The sequence below is a fragment of the Microtus pennsylvanicus genome, chromosome 2 (genome assembly GCF_037038515.1).
Source record: "Microtus pennsylvanicus isolate mMicPen1 chromosome 2, mMicPen1.hap1, whole genome shotgun sequence".
Taxonomy (NCBI): Eukaryota; Metazoa; Chordata; class Mammalia; order Rodentia; family Cricetidae; genus Microtus; species Microtus pennsylvanicus.
In genome coordinates this window covers 84,434,687-84,450,613 of record NC_134580.1, presented here as the reverse complement: position 1 = coordinate 84,450,613, position 15,927 = coordinate 84,434,687, and positions in this window count along the sequence as shown.

Here is a 15,927-nt window from a genome sequence, read left to right as displayed (position 1 = left end):
CCAGTGCTGATGGGTTCCAAGCAGCGATGGTTGTGTGGGATCTAATTATATGTTAAATGACTTTCTATGGTTCTGACTTTTTAAGTTTAACTTATTTTTAATTACGTGGAGGGGTTGCACAGGTGTAGGTGGAATTACTTTTAGGAGACCATCAGCCCCCATATAATATCATGGAGACTTATTATTAGTTATGAAAGCTTGGCTTTTAGCTTAGGCTTATTCTTAACTAGCTCATCTAACTTAAATTAACTTGTTTCTATTAATCTATGTTTTGCCATGTGGTTCTTTACCTCTCCTTTATTCTGTACGTCCAACTGCCTCCTGGTCTTGCCGATACCTAGATTCATCCTAAGCCCCTTTCTCTGCCCAAAATCCCACCTAACCTCTCCTGCCTAGCTATTGGCCAATTGGTTCTTTATCAAACCAATCTGGTGCCTTAGGCAGGCAAGAAGAAACAGTCCCTTTGAGACAGGGTTTAGCTATGTAGCCCAGGCTAGTCTCAAACTCATCTTGCCTTCATCTCCCGAGTGCCAGAATTACAAGTCTGTGCCACCCTAACTGGCTGTACTTTAAAGGACTTTTTAATGGACTGGATAAGACATGGAGGAAGATTGTACAAAAACAACATCAAAGTTTTGGTCCTAGGAACTGGAAGAGTGGATTTGCAAAGACAGGGAGAAATAGGGAGGAGGTTTACAGAGAAAAATTTCAAATTTGGAATTCAGCTTGTTGAACAACCACATAGAATGTCATATAAAGTCTGAGCTATGAATCTTGGGTCTTTTTAAAAATAGTTTATTTTGGTCTCTCTGTTCTCTCTGTCTCTCTTTTTATCTCTTTCTTCTCTCTCTCTCTCTCTCTCTCTCTCTCTCCCTCTCTCCCTTTCTCCTTTAATAAATGTTTTATGGCTAAAAAAATAGTTTATTTTTATTTTATGGACATTGGTCTTTTACCACATGCATGTCTATATGAGGATGTCAGATCTCCTGGAACTGGAGTTACAGACAGTTGTGAGCTGCCATGTAAGCTCTGGGAATTGAACTCAGGACCTCTGGAAGAACAGTCAGTGCTCTTAATCACTGAGCCATATCTAGCCCTAAATCTTTGGTGTCTTAAAACTATGAAACTGAATGAAACCCGAGAGTCAATTGGTTTCAGCAGAGCAGCGGTCTAAGCTTCGAGCCACATCATCATTAGGGGACTAGGAGATGAGGAGGAACGTATCTAGGGGATTGAACGGAGCGTCTGGTGAGGCAGGCCAATGACTGATGAAGGGTAGGTAGTACATAGGCTACCAATGAGGAAAGTGTTGGAGACAGGAGAGTAATCAGCTACAGACTGACTATAGTCTCAAATGCTGTAAGTAGGTCGTTGGGTGAGAACTGAAAACTGACCGTTGCATTTGTCAGTCTGCAAGGTGTTTGGCAAGCTTGTTACAAATTGCTGGGTGAGATGCCTAGTGAGGATAAAGAGCTGGCTGAAATTAAATGGGAGAGAGAGAGAGACAGAGACAGAGATACAGAGAGAGGGACAGACAGACACAGAGAGACAAACAAACAGACAGAGAGACAGAGGAAGACAGAGACAGAAATACACACACAGAGAGACAGGCAGAGACAGACAGAAGATGGAAAGATACACAGAGAGACAGACAAAGACACAGAGACAGAGGAAGACAGAGACACAGATACACAGAGAGAGACACACAGAGAGACAGAGATAGACAGAAAGACAGAGATACACAGAGAGACAGACAAAGAGACAGAGGAAGACAAAGAGGTACACAGAGAGAGAGACAGACAGGGACAGAGACAGACAGAGAGAAAGTCAGAGAGACACACAAAGAGACACACACGAAGTAAGAGAAGATTGGGTAAGAGATGGGGTCCTTATTATCTCATCTGCATAGCAAAAGGAACAAAGTTCCGAAGGGTGAAGGTCTGTGAGAAGGAGGCAGGGTCACTGGGTTGAATGACTCGAGGAATTGTTGAAATGATGAAGCAAGCTGGAAAGGTCGAAAGTGGGATTTGGAAGGCAGGCATAGTGGCACCTGCTATAATCCCATCACTCGGGAGTCAGAGGCAGCAGGATCACTACAAGTTCAAGGTCAGTATGGTTAACATAGTGAGTTCCAGGTCTTCCTGGGCTAGGATATGAGCCTGTCTCAAATGGAAAAACAAGCAACAAAGTGGTTGCTGCCGTGAGGTGAGAGGAACAGTGAGAGGAACGATGAGAGGTGCCATCCAGTAGCTGCTGGTGTGAGCGCAGCTGGAGCAAGAAGTCAGGAATAAACAAGAAGCATCATGGGACAGGATGGATGCTAGAGAGAACAGCTGACGTCATTCAAGAGATGGGCGTGTCTGGGGCCCTGGGACCTCAGCCACCAGGTGAGCAGGAGGTACATGCCCTGTAAGAGTAAACAGTGCCTGGCTTCTTAGGCTTTTGGATGAAATTAAGTGTGTCTTTGTTTTTATCACTTACATATCTTTTATGTCCATTTTCTGAGGGCCACACAGTAGGCGGACTTTTGGAACAGGAAGCAGTCTGTTCCATGATCGGACCTGGTGTTGTGGCAACTCCAGGAAGAGAACACCTCAAGGTTCAAAAAGAAAACAGAGTCAGAGCCTGGAGATTTTAGGGAAGATCGGGATGCAGGCATAAGAGTGCCTGCCCGGGAGGTCAGGCTTTGCAGTTCTGAGGGGCATGGGGTGAGGGCAGTGACCACCTGAGGAGGGTTCAGAGGAAGAGCAGGACATCAGGAAAGAAAGTGAAAGAAAGGATAGAGGGCAGAGCTGCAGGCGTCACGGAAGGCATCCAGGGCAGAGCGGGTTCCGCCTGAGTGGAATGGGATGCTGAGTCTGTCTGCTAGACTTTTTTTTTTTTTTGACAGGGCCTTATGTGTCCCTGTCCGTCTGGGGACACACATAGCACTAGTGGAGATGAACATCTCATTTGCCTGCCTCTGTCTCCTGAGTACTGAAATTATAGGTATGCATCACCACAGCCGTGAGGTACTGGGGTTCAAACCTACGGCTTCATGCACAGTAAGCAAGCACCCAACCGAGCCACATCGCTAGTCCGAAGGCCTTGGGGTTTCTGGTTTGCTCTTCCTGCAGCCCTTTTCCTTCGACTCTGTGGGACGGGGCCTGCTGGCGCTCCTGAGTTCTTTCTTTGCTCTGCCGTCTCTCATCTGTTTTCCGGGTTTTCTACTGCCCCTCCTCCGCCCCTCTATTCTTTTTCCTCCTTCGTCTTTCGCTTTCCATTTATTTTAATTCTTTTTAAAAATATTTTTTTTATTTATTATATACACAATGTTCTGCCTCCTTGTATGCCTGCAGGCCAGAAGAGGGCACCAGATCTCATTGTAGATGGTTGTGAGCCACCATGTGGTTGCTGGGAATTGAACTCAAGACCGCTGGAAGAGCAGTCAGTGTTCTTAGCCTCTGAGCCATCTCTCCAGCCCCCATTTTAATTCTTTCTTCATTTAGAAAATGAGACATAACATCTCTCTGCCCCTCCCCCCTCACACACATACAGGGGCACGGGGTGTTCTCTCAGTAGTGATGAAGAACAGCGTTTTCACGGGGACACCTTGCTGCCTCATACTACCCGTATGGACCAGATCCAAATAAGGGAGAAAAAGTCTCTTTAAGGGAACTTTGTAGCCAGGTATCCGTAATTAAGCTTAGTCTGTGAGCTCAACACTCACAGGCCAACCTTCTGCATGCAGGACACTGCAGGAGGCTCCAGGAGACGTTGTAAAGAGGCTGTGTGAGAAACTGGAGGAAGAGGGCTCTCAGAAGCAGATTTCCTAGTGCTACCCAGCGGGCACAATCCACTCGGTTCTCCTACAATGCTAGTGTAGCCTCAAAAGGTCTCATGATAGCCTGCCGCTGAGTTATCAAAGATCACCCACAATTGCCTAGCTAAGAAGAGTGTTTTGATTAACAAGCAAATCTGCTTTTGCTTATAAAGATCAGAATTAAAGGCATATTAAGATCAGAAGAAGCCGGGCGGTGGTGGCGCACGCCTTTAATCCCAGCACTCGGGAGGCAGAGGCAGGCGGATGGATCTCTGTGAGTTCGAGACCAGCCTGGTCTACAAGAGCTAGTTCCAGGACAGGCTCCAAAACCACAGAGAAACTCTGTCTGGAAAAAACAAAAACAAAAAAAAAGATCAGAAGAGTCTTCAGGAACATATCTAGAAAAGAAGCACTCAGGTAGGTGTACTATCATTTGGGAGTCATTTTTTTTTAAAGATTTATTTATTTATTATGTGTACAACATTCCTTCCATGTATGTTTGTATGCCAGAAGAGGGCACCAGATTTCATTATAGATGGTTGTGAGCCACCATGTGGTTTCTGGGAATTGAACTCAGGACCTCTGGAAGAGCAATCAGTGCTCTTAACCTCTGAGCCATCTCTCCAGCCCCTGGGAGTCATTTTTATAGCAAAGGTAATGAGAGGGAAAGCTTTGGAAGAACTGTGGAGTGGCTCAAGAGAAAAGGAACCCAGACAATAGAGAACACTAGAGCCAGGACTTGGGAATGTCACACTGCGCCTTTCTTCTCCTATTCAGCTGCCCCCCTAACCTAAGGACACTGTAAAAAACGATCTGTTTAAAGGCAGGAGCTTGCATGGAGAGCAGTTTCCTGTGCCAATGTTTTCTCCACCTCTGGCTCTTTTTGTTTGTTTGGTTTTCGAAACAGGGTTCCTCTATGTAACACTGGTTGTCCTGGAGTTCCCTCTATAGAAGACCAGGCTGGCCTCGAACTCAGATCCTCTGTGTAGCACTGGGTGTCCTGGAGTTCCCTCTATAGAAGACCAGGCTGGCCTCGAACTCAGATCCTCTGTGTAGCACTGGTTGTCCTGGAGTTCCCTCTATAGAAGACCAGGCTGGCCTCGAACTCAGTTCCTCTGTGTAGCACTGGTTGTCCTGGAGTTCCCTCTATAGAAGACCAGGCTGGCCTCGAACTCAGATCCTCCTATCTCTGCCTCCAGAGTGCTGAGATCAAAGGCTTGTGCCACCACCACTGGATACCCTTGGCTTTTTAGTGCAACTCATTCCAACACTGGTGGGTTCAGTTCTAGCTGGACTTGAGAACAAGTGGGCTCGGAGGCAGGAGAGTGTAATAGTTCTGAGACCAGAGGTTACCACTCAGTGGTGCTGTTATTACTCTCGCCTGACTTGGTTTCCTATCCACAACCAGCCCTTGCTTAATTGAGGCTCTGTATTCAATCCCATGTCCCCAAACTCAGTTCACTCTGTATTGGTCAGGGTTCTCTGGAGTCACAGAACTTATGGAACGAGTCTCTCTCTTTCACCACACGCACGCACACATACGCGCACACACACACACACAATGGCTGACTGTGAATGGAAAGTCTAAGAATCTAGTAGCTGAAAGTTTTTCCACAAAGGCTTTGCTGGGCAGTACATTTATTCCAGTGCAAGGATTTTGGAAGCTAGATCCTTTAGAAATCAAGGGGTACGACACACTAGATGAACATTTCAAAATTTCATAGACACTGACAAGCTGCCGGTCCCCCCAAACTGTGCACCAATCTATACTTGCCCAACAGTGTGTGGATGCACCTTTTCCCACACCCCGTAATAACTGGCCTCTCTCCGAGGCCTGCAAAGAAGCGACCTGTCAGATGGAGGAAGAGCCCGACGAGAGCGTGTGTACACTGAATATACCTGACACCTCGTTGAGTCCTCAGGCTTATTCTGCTGACCTTGCTGCTGTAGGCGGGGTCCCCTTTCTCTCTGGACTGTAGGGATCCTGGCTGAGGGACAGTTGATGGGGCTACCAAAGCACTCCCTTTCACTTTGATTTAGAATCTGCTTCTCAGTCCCTTGCTCCTCCAGATGGCATACCCCGACGGCTGTAAAGACTGTGTTTGCATTCTAGCTGGATCCAAGCATTAGAGACAGTGTTTATTCATTTCCACCAGAGAGTGTTTTCAGGCACGGAGCACTCCCCTTAATCTTTCATTGTAATCACAGAATCAAAGGCCCACTGTCACCTCAAAGGCTCATGTGGGTCCAAACATCCGAAAGTCTCCTGTTCTTCATTCTGCACCTGTAATGCAGGTAAAGAGCTCCATTTCAGAAATCCTTCTCCACTGCCTTGGCCCTGATTTAAAATAAAACGCAAAGAGAGAGAGAGAGAAAGGTAATGAAGCCTGGGACCCTTTGAAGCACCAATAATTTGCATGAACAATAATGTCCACTTTTGTTTTTAAGACCACCTAATAGACTTCATTTCTCAAACCCCAACCACAGATTAATCTTTCCCAACTAAGTTCTTAGAGGGTTCAGAACAGGCACAAGTTTATTCTGAGTACTTGGGGCAGTAAAAATAATGTGTTTTTTAATGAGCAGTAAAACTCCTGAGATACAAGAACCCACACACAGAGTGGGGGTTTTCCAAAGAAAAGCCATGTTTCTCTTCATTCAATGTTTGGTATGTATCTGTGGATGCACGTGTGCGTGACGATGTACACACACATATCTGCACATGTGTGCACCGGAGGACAACCTCGAGTGTTACCTGTCCTCAGGGGTCAAATGCCATCCATCTTGCCTTTGGTTTCTAAATAGAAAGAGAGATCATTTATTAAGAAACAGAGCCGGGCAGTGGTGGTGCACACCTTTAATCCCAGCACTTTAATCCCAGCACTTGGAGGCAGAGGCAGGTGGATTTCCATGAGTTCAAGGCCAGCCGGGTCTACAGCACGAGTTCCTGGACAGAAAGAGTTACAGAGAAACCCTGTCTCAAGAAACCAAAAGAAAAAGAAAAGAAAGAAGCAGAAATCAGCTGCAAAGCTGGGAGGGAAGAAGGGAGCGAAAGGAGAAACCAAGCAGAAATGTCCGAAGGCTGACACCCTCTTCTGAGACACCAAGTACTTTAGGTCAGCTGCAGTGAGTCCAAGGGCTCTGCTTGTCTCCACCTTCCCAGGGCTTGGGTCACAAGTGTGTGTCACCGGGTACCATGGCAGACTGCTGTCGGGGTTCTGGGGATGACACTTCAGTCCTCCTGTTGGTACTGCGAGCTCCATACCCATGACTTACTTCAGTCATCCTCCTGGCCCAGCCCAGCTTTAGGTTTTTATTCTTTTCTTTTTAAAGATAGTGTGTGTGTGGTGTGAGTGTGTGTGGTGTGAGTGTGTGTGTGTGTGATATGATGTGTGAGTGTGTGTGAGAATACGCGTGTGGTATGGTGTGTCTATATGGTGTGTGAGTGTGTGTGAGTGTGTGTGTGGTATGAGTGTGTATGAGTGTGACTGTATACGTGTGTGGTGTGTGTGAGTGTGTGGTGTGGTGTGTTCTCAAAGCATTGAGCCCCGGAGCTGGAGTTACAGGCAGATGTGAGCAGTAGGTACCAGACAGCTCCCCTGCAAGAGCAGCATGCAGTTTTAATCCGTGAAACTTCTCTTCAGTCCTCCTCTTTGCTTTGTAAAAAAGAAGATGGTTTTTTTACAAAGTTGACACATTTATGGTACAACTGAGAAAATCGAGACACGTCTGGATGGGCCATGCTCCTAAACAACACTCAGTAGGTTAAAGCAGGAGAACTATGAGTGGGCTACCCTGGGCTACATAGTGAGACTCTGTCCCAAATAAATGGATATGCAACTAATGATGTCTTAAAATACAAAGCAATATGGTAGAGGAAGTTATGGAGTTTTGTTTTGTTTTTGAGACAGGGATTTACCATGTAATTCTGGTTGGCCTGGAACTCACTCTATAGATGAGTCTCAGTTTCCTCAGTATAGGGGATTGCAGGTTTGCAGCACTTCACTCAGCAGTTAGAATATTCTAGAAAGGTATAGCATGTTAGGACAGCGCCTATTTCCCCATATAAAAGTAGACATTTAGCCGGGCGGTGGTGGCGCACGCCTTTAATCCCAGCACTTGGGAGGCAGAGGCAGGCGAATCTCTTGGAGTTCGAGGCCAGCCTGGTCTACAAGAGCTAGTTCCAGGACAGGAACCAAAAAGCTACAGAGAAACCCTGTCTCGAAAATCAAAAAAAAAAAAAATAGACATTGGCATTAACATTTACCATGACTGTGATCAGTGCAATGATCTCAGTTTTAATTTGTATATTTTTATTAATGAAATTTGACCCCTTTTTAATTTTGTTTATTAAAAAGTAGAGATTTTATTAATTATGTTTAACAACCAATAGGCTAAAGAGACAGTAAAGTGGGTACCATCCCTGGAAGCCATGCATGGGGTTAGTTTTTTCCTTCTTTTGTCAATTGGACATAAGCTAAAGTCATCTGCCAAGAAGGATGTCAGCTGAGCGATTGGCTCCTTCAAACTGGTGTGTTGGCAAGTCTGCAGGGTCATTTTCTTGACACGTACACATTCTCTCTCTCTCTCTCTCTCTCTCTCTCTCTCTCTCTCTCACACACACACACACACACACACACACACACACACACACTGAAACATAATCCAGCCACAAAGAAGGATGAAATTCTGTTGTTTGCTACAAGATGGCTGGATCCAGAGGATAATGTGCAAAGTGAAAACAGCTAGCTAGACACAAGACGACAAACAACAGACGATCTTCCTCATCTGTGAAATATAAAAGAACCGACCTTCTGCAAGTGGAGTAGAAAGTGGTTAGCAGAGACTGCTGAGGGCAAGGGCTTGAGGAGGGGAGGCGGGCAGGGCCGAGAGGGCACAGTCGCGTGTAGGAAGAGTGAGGACTGGGGTGCTATCTCACAGCTGAGTGCGCACGGGGAACAGCACTATGTATTTTCAGGCAGCCAGAAGAAAGGATTAGAAATGATAAATGTATGAAGTCATAGATGTGCTCATTATTTTGATTTGCTCATTGTACAATGTATACATAAATCAAACGTGGAGGTTCACCCCACAAATATGTAGAATTATTACATATATCAATGATCAAAACAATAACTATTCATATCACATTTATTTTCCCAGTTCACATTTACATATTTACATCTATCTATCTATCTATCTATCTATCTATCTATCTATCTATCTATATCTATCTATCTATTTATCTATCTATATCTATCTATCTATCTATCTATTATCTATCTATCTATCTATCTATCTATCTATCTATCTATCTCTATCTCTATCTAACTATCTCTATCTATTTATCTACCTCTCTCTATCTATCTAACTCTATCTCTATCTATCTATCTATCTATCTATCTATCTATCTATCTATCTATGGGCTTGAACACAGAGTGGTAAGCATGCTAGCTCAACCCTGGAACTATGATTCTTTAAAAACATTGTTCTGCTTTTTTTGAGACAGGGTCTTCTCACTCTGTAGCCCTGACAGGCCTGAACTAATGGTATAGACCATGTTGCCCTGTATTCACAGAGATCCTATTTCCTGAGTGCTGGTACTCAAGGCATGTGGTACCATACCTGGTCTGTTTTTTAATTTTAATTACACTTACCCAATCACGTTGTCAGATTTATTTAAAAATTGAAAAATGCATTTTGAAAGGGAAAATGATGTATGTATCATGACAGCAAGAACTTTGATGAAGTAAACTCGGGAGCAGGTGGCAAAGTGGGACAGAAGGCGTCTTTGGTCAAGGATGCAGAAGTTTCTGTTTGGAAGTTCTCCAAGGCAGAGGCATTTTCCAGAAGCAGGGAAAAGAATAAACTGAGACCAAGCATGAGCAAGCACCTAACAATTGAAGACTCATCTCCCCTTGCTTCTGATTCAGCTTTGTGCATTTCTTGGGCTTCTGAAGAGAGAGGGTTGGGTGATTATATGATTGGGGCTGGGTATGGTGGCAAACTGGGAGTTTGAGGCTAGCCTGGTATACATGGTGAGCACCAGACCAGCCTCAAATAACAACAAATCACTCCCCCTCCTGAGAAAAGCCCAACCATGACTGGATAGAACCCCTCTTGCTATGATTTGGTCTCTTCTTCCTGCCTTGTAAAGACTTCGACTTTCAAAACTGCCTAAAGATGAAATATGTGATTCTTTCCATATTGCATTGACCTAGATTTCACTTTACTTAACAGTTAAAGGTTAAAGACGAGAAGCCAAACTAAAAATAAAACAACTTCAGTAAGTGTTATCCTAGACTTTGGTGTGCTGACTCAAAGCACTTAACAAACGGCGTTGACGGAATAGGATATCTGTGTGCATTTGGTCTCAAATTGCTTTCAAAATTATACAGAAGTTCTATTGCCTATCTAAAAGGACATTCTATCCTCGGATATCCTAATGGTTTTGTTTTGAGAGGCAAATAAATGCCATGTAAATTAGGAGGGGGTATTTATCAGGCACTGGACACTGCTCTTAATGATTTACAAACACATTTATTCAAATTTTCATTTTCATTAAACTGAACCAATTATTTCCTTGGAGTTTAGTTGAAAAGCAGATATAAACATGGATGTACATACTCATACATTTATGATCTCCCTGAAGAGCAAACAAAGGCTTGGGGTGAGCAGGAAGGCTCCTATCAGGAAAGGTTTAGTCCTCTGCACAGAGACTCCCAATCCGAGGAAGAGAACACTGGGCAGGGAGGGTTCACATTAACCATGTGTGAAGTCCACGCGGGGAACTCTTGCATAGCCCTCTGTATACACGCCAAAGCAGTGTGTGCACTTCCTCTCCAATCTTCTGCATGAAAGGAAAAATCTAGGCAAAAGAAAGTGACGGCTGTTCTTTTAAAAGAAGCAAAAGAAGGGCTGGAGAGACGGCACAGTGGTTAAGAACATGGGCTGTTCTGCAAGAGTACCCAGATTTGGTTCCCAGTGCCACAGCAGCCGTCCTAAAACCACCTCTAAATCCAGCTCCAGGGGGATCTGATACCTCTGGGCAGAAGAGCAATCACTTTCTTAACCTCACAGTAGAAGCTGATAGGGTTTGAAATTATAGCACATTTTAGGATTTGGTATTAAAAATGAGTTGAATGAAGCATTAAAGGCTGTTCTGTAAAGCGGAGTATGATGGTTCACACCTTCGATCCCAGTACTCAGAAGGCACAGGCAGGTATATCTCTATGAGTTAATTGCCAGCTTGGTCTACAGAGTGAGTTCTAGGACAGTCAGGACTATAGAGAGGCTAAGTCTCAAAACACACACACACACACACACACACACACACACACACACAAACAAAACAACAGCAACAACGACAAAAATCTACCATTAGGCCAGTTCATTTTTAAATTTACTATTTTATTGTCATGAGCATGAGTGTTTTGCATGCATGTATCAGATTCATGCATGGTATCCACAGAGGTCAGAAAAGGGGTCAGGTTCCTTGGAACTGAAGTACAGATGGTTGTGTACCACCATGTAGATGCTGGGACTCAAACCTGGGTAAGAACAGCAAGTGTTCTTCACCACGGAGCCATCTCTCCAGCCCCATTAGCTAAGAGAAGGTCATCCTGGAGTTCAGGACAGATGCATAATGGGGGGAGGTTTGTTTTATTTTGAAACTGTAGAACTAGTATCACGTGGTTTGAGTTCAGGAGCAGAGGGGAAACCCTGCCTGTACTCACTCTCAAGAAAGCAGTCTTGATGTCACATGCCCCTTGTGATGGCTACTGTTATGTCAAGTCGACACAAGCTGGCATCATCTGAGCTGAGAGAACCTTGACTAAGAAGATGCCAAGGTCTTCATAGGATTGGGCTACAGGCAAGCCTGCAGGACATTTTTTAAACTAGTGATTGATTTGGGAGGGCCTAGTCCGTTGTGTGTGGGGCAGTCCCTGGACTGGCAGTCCTGGTTCTATAAGAAAGCAATCTGAGCAAGCCATGGGGGAGCAAGCCATGGGGGAGCAAGCCAGTAAGCAGCATCCCTCCATGGCCTCTGCATCTTCTCCTGCCTCCAGGTTTCTGCCCTGTTTGAGATCCTGTCCTGACTTCCTGAGCAGTGATATAGAAGTGAAAGCCAACTGAACCCTTCTCTCCCCAAGTTGCTGTGGTCACGTTTTGTTTTTGGCCGTCGCAGCAATAGGAATCCTAATTAAGACAGCCCTTCTGCGTCTTGACAATTTGCTTTCAAACCTTTCCACCGCTGCAATTCCAACCCCTTTCCATTTTACATCTCGGTTTTGCTAATTACATCTGAAGTGGCTGCAAGACACCCTGGTGCGTGCTGGACTATAATTTGCCTGTTTATTTCAGGTTACTTTCAATTTTATGTTGCTACAGAAAAGCATCGTTTGACCCTAGGAGACTTAAAAAAAATAGCTACATTTTCTTTCCCTTACTTAAAAAAGTGAGTTACTTTGGTATGGGGCTTCTCTCTGGCAACAAAGAAACCTGTTTCTCTACTGTTGTAGAATCAAAGCAGTCATAGAGCAAAGCACGGAGAACAGTGTTTGGCAGATATGGAGTGATCAGTGCGCGCTGTTAGACAGCTCATCAGGGCTCTTGGCCACCGAGTCCTGCAAATAAAAAATGCATTAGGAAGGTTCAGGATGACCCATAGGAGTAGACTCAACAAGCGGGGGAATCCAGGGAGAGATGGCAGCAGGACCTTGGATCATCCCATGGAGTTTGGTTTCTGAACACCTTTGCTGATACTAGGGTCACTTGTGTCCCTTGGGCCTACTTACTAGCACTGTGTCCCCGCAGGAAGGACCCTGGATAGTCCTGTGGCTCTGTGTCATCGGCGTACGATTCAGAGCTCTGCCTTGGAGGGTCTTTTGAGCTTCTCTCACAGTCCTCAGACACACCCCCACTGGGGAAGGCTGTGTCTGAGAGCTGGTGAGCCCTTTGGTTAGTATCTTCCTCCTCCCCACCCACAGCGGCTCAGTCAACACAGGAGACTTCAGCTCAGCTCAGGGCTGGAAGACAAAGGCGAGCTTCTCCTATTAGCCAAGTGCTCATGGGAAGCATTTTCTTGCCATTTTTTTTCTACTATTGAAGTGCTTTGAAAAACAGGTTTAACCTGAGCCTGAGACTAAGATCATCAGTGCGTTTACCTCGTGTCTTTTGTGTAATTAGATGACGTCTTCGCCCTTCTCTAACTCCTAAAATAAGAAAGGAAAATACGGACAGTGGTGGCGCACGCCTTTAGTACCAACACTCGGGAGGCAGAGGCAGGTGGATCTCTGAGTTTGAGGCCAGCCTGGTCTAGAGAGCTATCTCCAGGACAGCCAGAGGTACACAGAGAAACCCTGTTTCAAACAAACAAACAAACAAACAAACAAAACAAAAACAGAACAAAACAAACTTAAAGGCAGAGTTGGAGTCGAACTAAAGAAAGCAATGCTGTTTCTCAGAGAAGGTCAGTAGGACTGGGAAATTTGGCTCAAACACAAACATGAACAATGAATGCGGAGTGTGTCCATTACTTGTCTCCTTTACTGTGACAAATTCCTTGAGAGAAGCAGCTTAAGCAAGGATGGGCTCCTTTTGGTCCGCAGGTCCAGGGTACAGCCCAGCAGGCAGCGGAAATACGAGGCTGCTGGTCTCCATGCAGCCCCACTCAGGACACGGAAACTGGAAGGCTGACGCTCAGCTCAGTTCCACCGCTTCAATCCAGTTCACGACCCCAGAACCTGGAGTGTCACTGTCTATAGTTAGGGTGCTTCTTCCCTGCTAATGAACCTAGTCTCAGACTCCCACAGACATCCTCAGAGGGCATCTCCAGAGTGATCGAGATCCCATCCATACCAGTAGGTGAGAACCGAGGACTTCAGGGGAAGTAGCTCTGGTTATTTGTACAAGACTTGCACACAAGGTGGGGACGATTGATTGACATTCTGGTATGGAGTGGGGATCTACAGGGAGCTAATGGCTGCTACCGGAAGGAGCCTTTTTTTTCGGAGGTGTGGTCCCTGGTGAGGTGTTCATGTTTCCTTTAAATAACTCCTCATCTATGCTCCTGTAAGCAACCCTGATAAAACTCATTAGGTCTCCAGCAAAAGCAATGAAACCAAGTAGAAAGGAGACTATATAGGACAAGAAAGGGTCATAGAGGACGACCATGATAGAAATTAATAGTAATGAAAATAGTATAATGAAACCCATTACCATGTATGATTAATATATGCTCATTAACTAGATTGTAAAATGAATTCCGATGGAGATGGGAAGATGCATGGTCTCTTTTCACTAGGGCTTACTGGATATTTTGGGGCAGCCATGAGAGACATGTGGACCTTGGGCCCTTTACTAAAAACTGAGGTTTGTATAATGACTGACATCACAAGCGGGTTCCAGCTCCATACTGCTGACTTCAGTATATTTGGTAGAAAGGAGACTGGAGCTCAAATTGAAAGGGTCCTGTTAAGTTCAATATTATAGACTTGTCTCAGAAAACTCATTTTGAAAAGTTCTTGGTTTTTTTTTTCTTTCTTTTTCTTGAGAGGGTCTCACTATGTAGTTCTGGCTGGAATCCACCATCTAGACCAGGCTGGTTTAGCTCTCCTAAAGATCCACCAGATGCCTCCCGAGTGCTGGGATTGAAGGTGTAATGTTAATGATGTAATGTTAGTGGGCGGGTCTTGCGCAGCTGCAGTCACTGACACTGTGAGGTGCTGAGTACGCAGCCAACCCGTGTCCAGAGGACAGTGGTCCACGGCACTCTGCCCCATCCTCTGGCTCTTCCGTTCCTTGTAGTCCTTCCACGACGTTTCTTGAGTCTTAGAGGGAATGTTATAGATATTCTATTTAGGGCTGTACATCAAGTATTTTTTTCCTTGCTTCACAAGACTTGCACAAATGGGATTCAGAAAACTGAGTGATTTTTTTTGGGGTGGGGGCCTATTGTCTTAATATCGTGGAACATAACAACCGTCTTGTCTTTTTAGGAGAATGATGGATGAGCAAACTGTGTCTCCAGTCAGCTCCGAGTCTGCATTTTCAGTAGCATAAAGAGAAACATCCCGTTCCTTTTATAGAAAAGCAATCCCCTGAGGTTGCCCCTTAAAAGCTGTTTTGATCCGTGCATTTGTTGCTGCCAAATTCTTCAACTCCCAAACTACCATTATGCATTTTCTCCTGGACAGGGAATTTTAGGATCATCACAGCTGACCCCATAATAAGGCCATTTATTTCTCCCCGAGATGGAAGATTCATTTATTTTTTCCTTGTTTCTCCTTGGCAATTATCTCTCTTACTACCCATAATCTGCCCAATCTTTTTCAACAACATCCTGTGATTAGAGCCAATTGGCTCACGTTGAAAGCTAGAGCAGAGCTAACCAGGCGCAGAAATACCACCCTTGAATTAAAGAAAGCCAGCTTCCAGGGGGCTGGTGCCTGAGAGATCTCCGATGAGGAAGAGCGAAGGCTGACTTGACACTAAAATTTAGTTTTGTTGAAAAAAAAACAAGGTACACGCTTAAAATAGGGGCTGAGGACCATATGGCAGTTCTTGATGGCAGACCAAAGGACAGATTTGCCTGCAAACGAGGTCAAAAGACATCTTGTTCATGTTCAGATATTGTCTCAATTATTACACTGGGCAGCATTTCAGAAGATGTCTCAAAAGAAGAAGAATCGCGTCTCAATAACAGCAATAACGGCAGTAGCAGCTGTCAATCAAGGGCAAACCCTTGCATGTATTAGCTCTCATTATTCTTTTCATAACCCTTCTGTATAGAAATTATTCTTTCTTAGATGATCAAGGTCTTGTCTTACTATTTACTGCAGGCACGTTACAATTTAATTTAATTTTAGTATTTTAAGTGTAAAAGAGTTTGGCCTGTACATATGCATGTGTACCATGTGTGTGTGTGCCTGGTGTCCACGGAAGTCAGAAGAAGGCATTGGATCCCCTGGGACTGGAGGTGGAATAGTTGTGAGCCATCATGTGGCTGCTGGGAATTGAACCCAGGCGCTCAGCAAGAGCAACAAGTGCTCTTACCTGGTGAGATAACTCACCAGCCCCTAAAATTCTGATCTTTGTGTGCACTCTGTGTTTTGTTTTGTTTT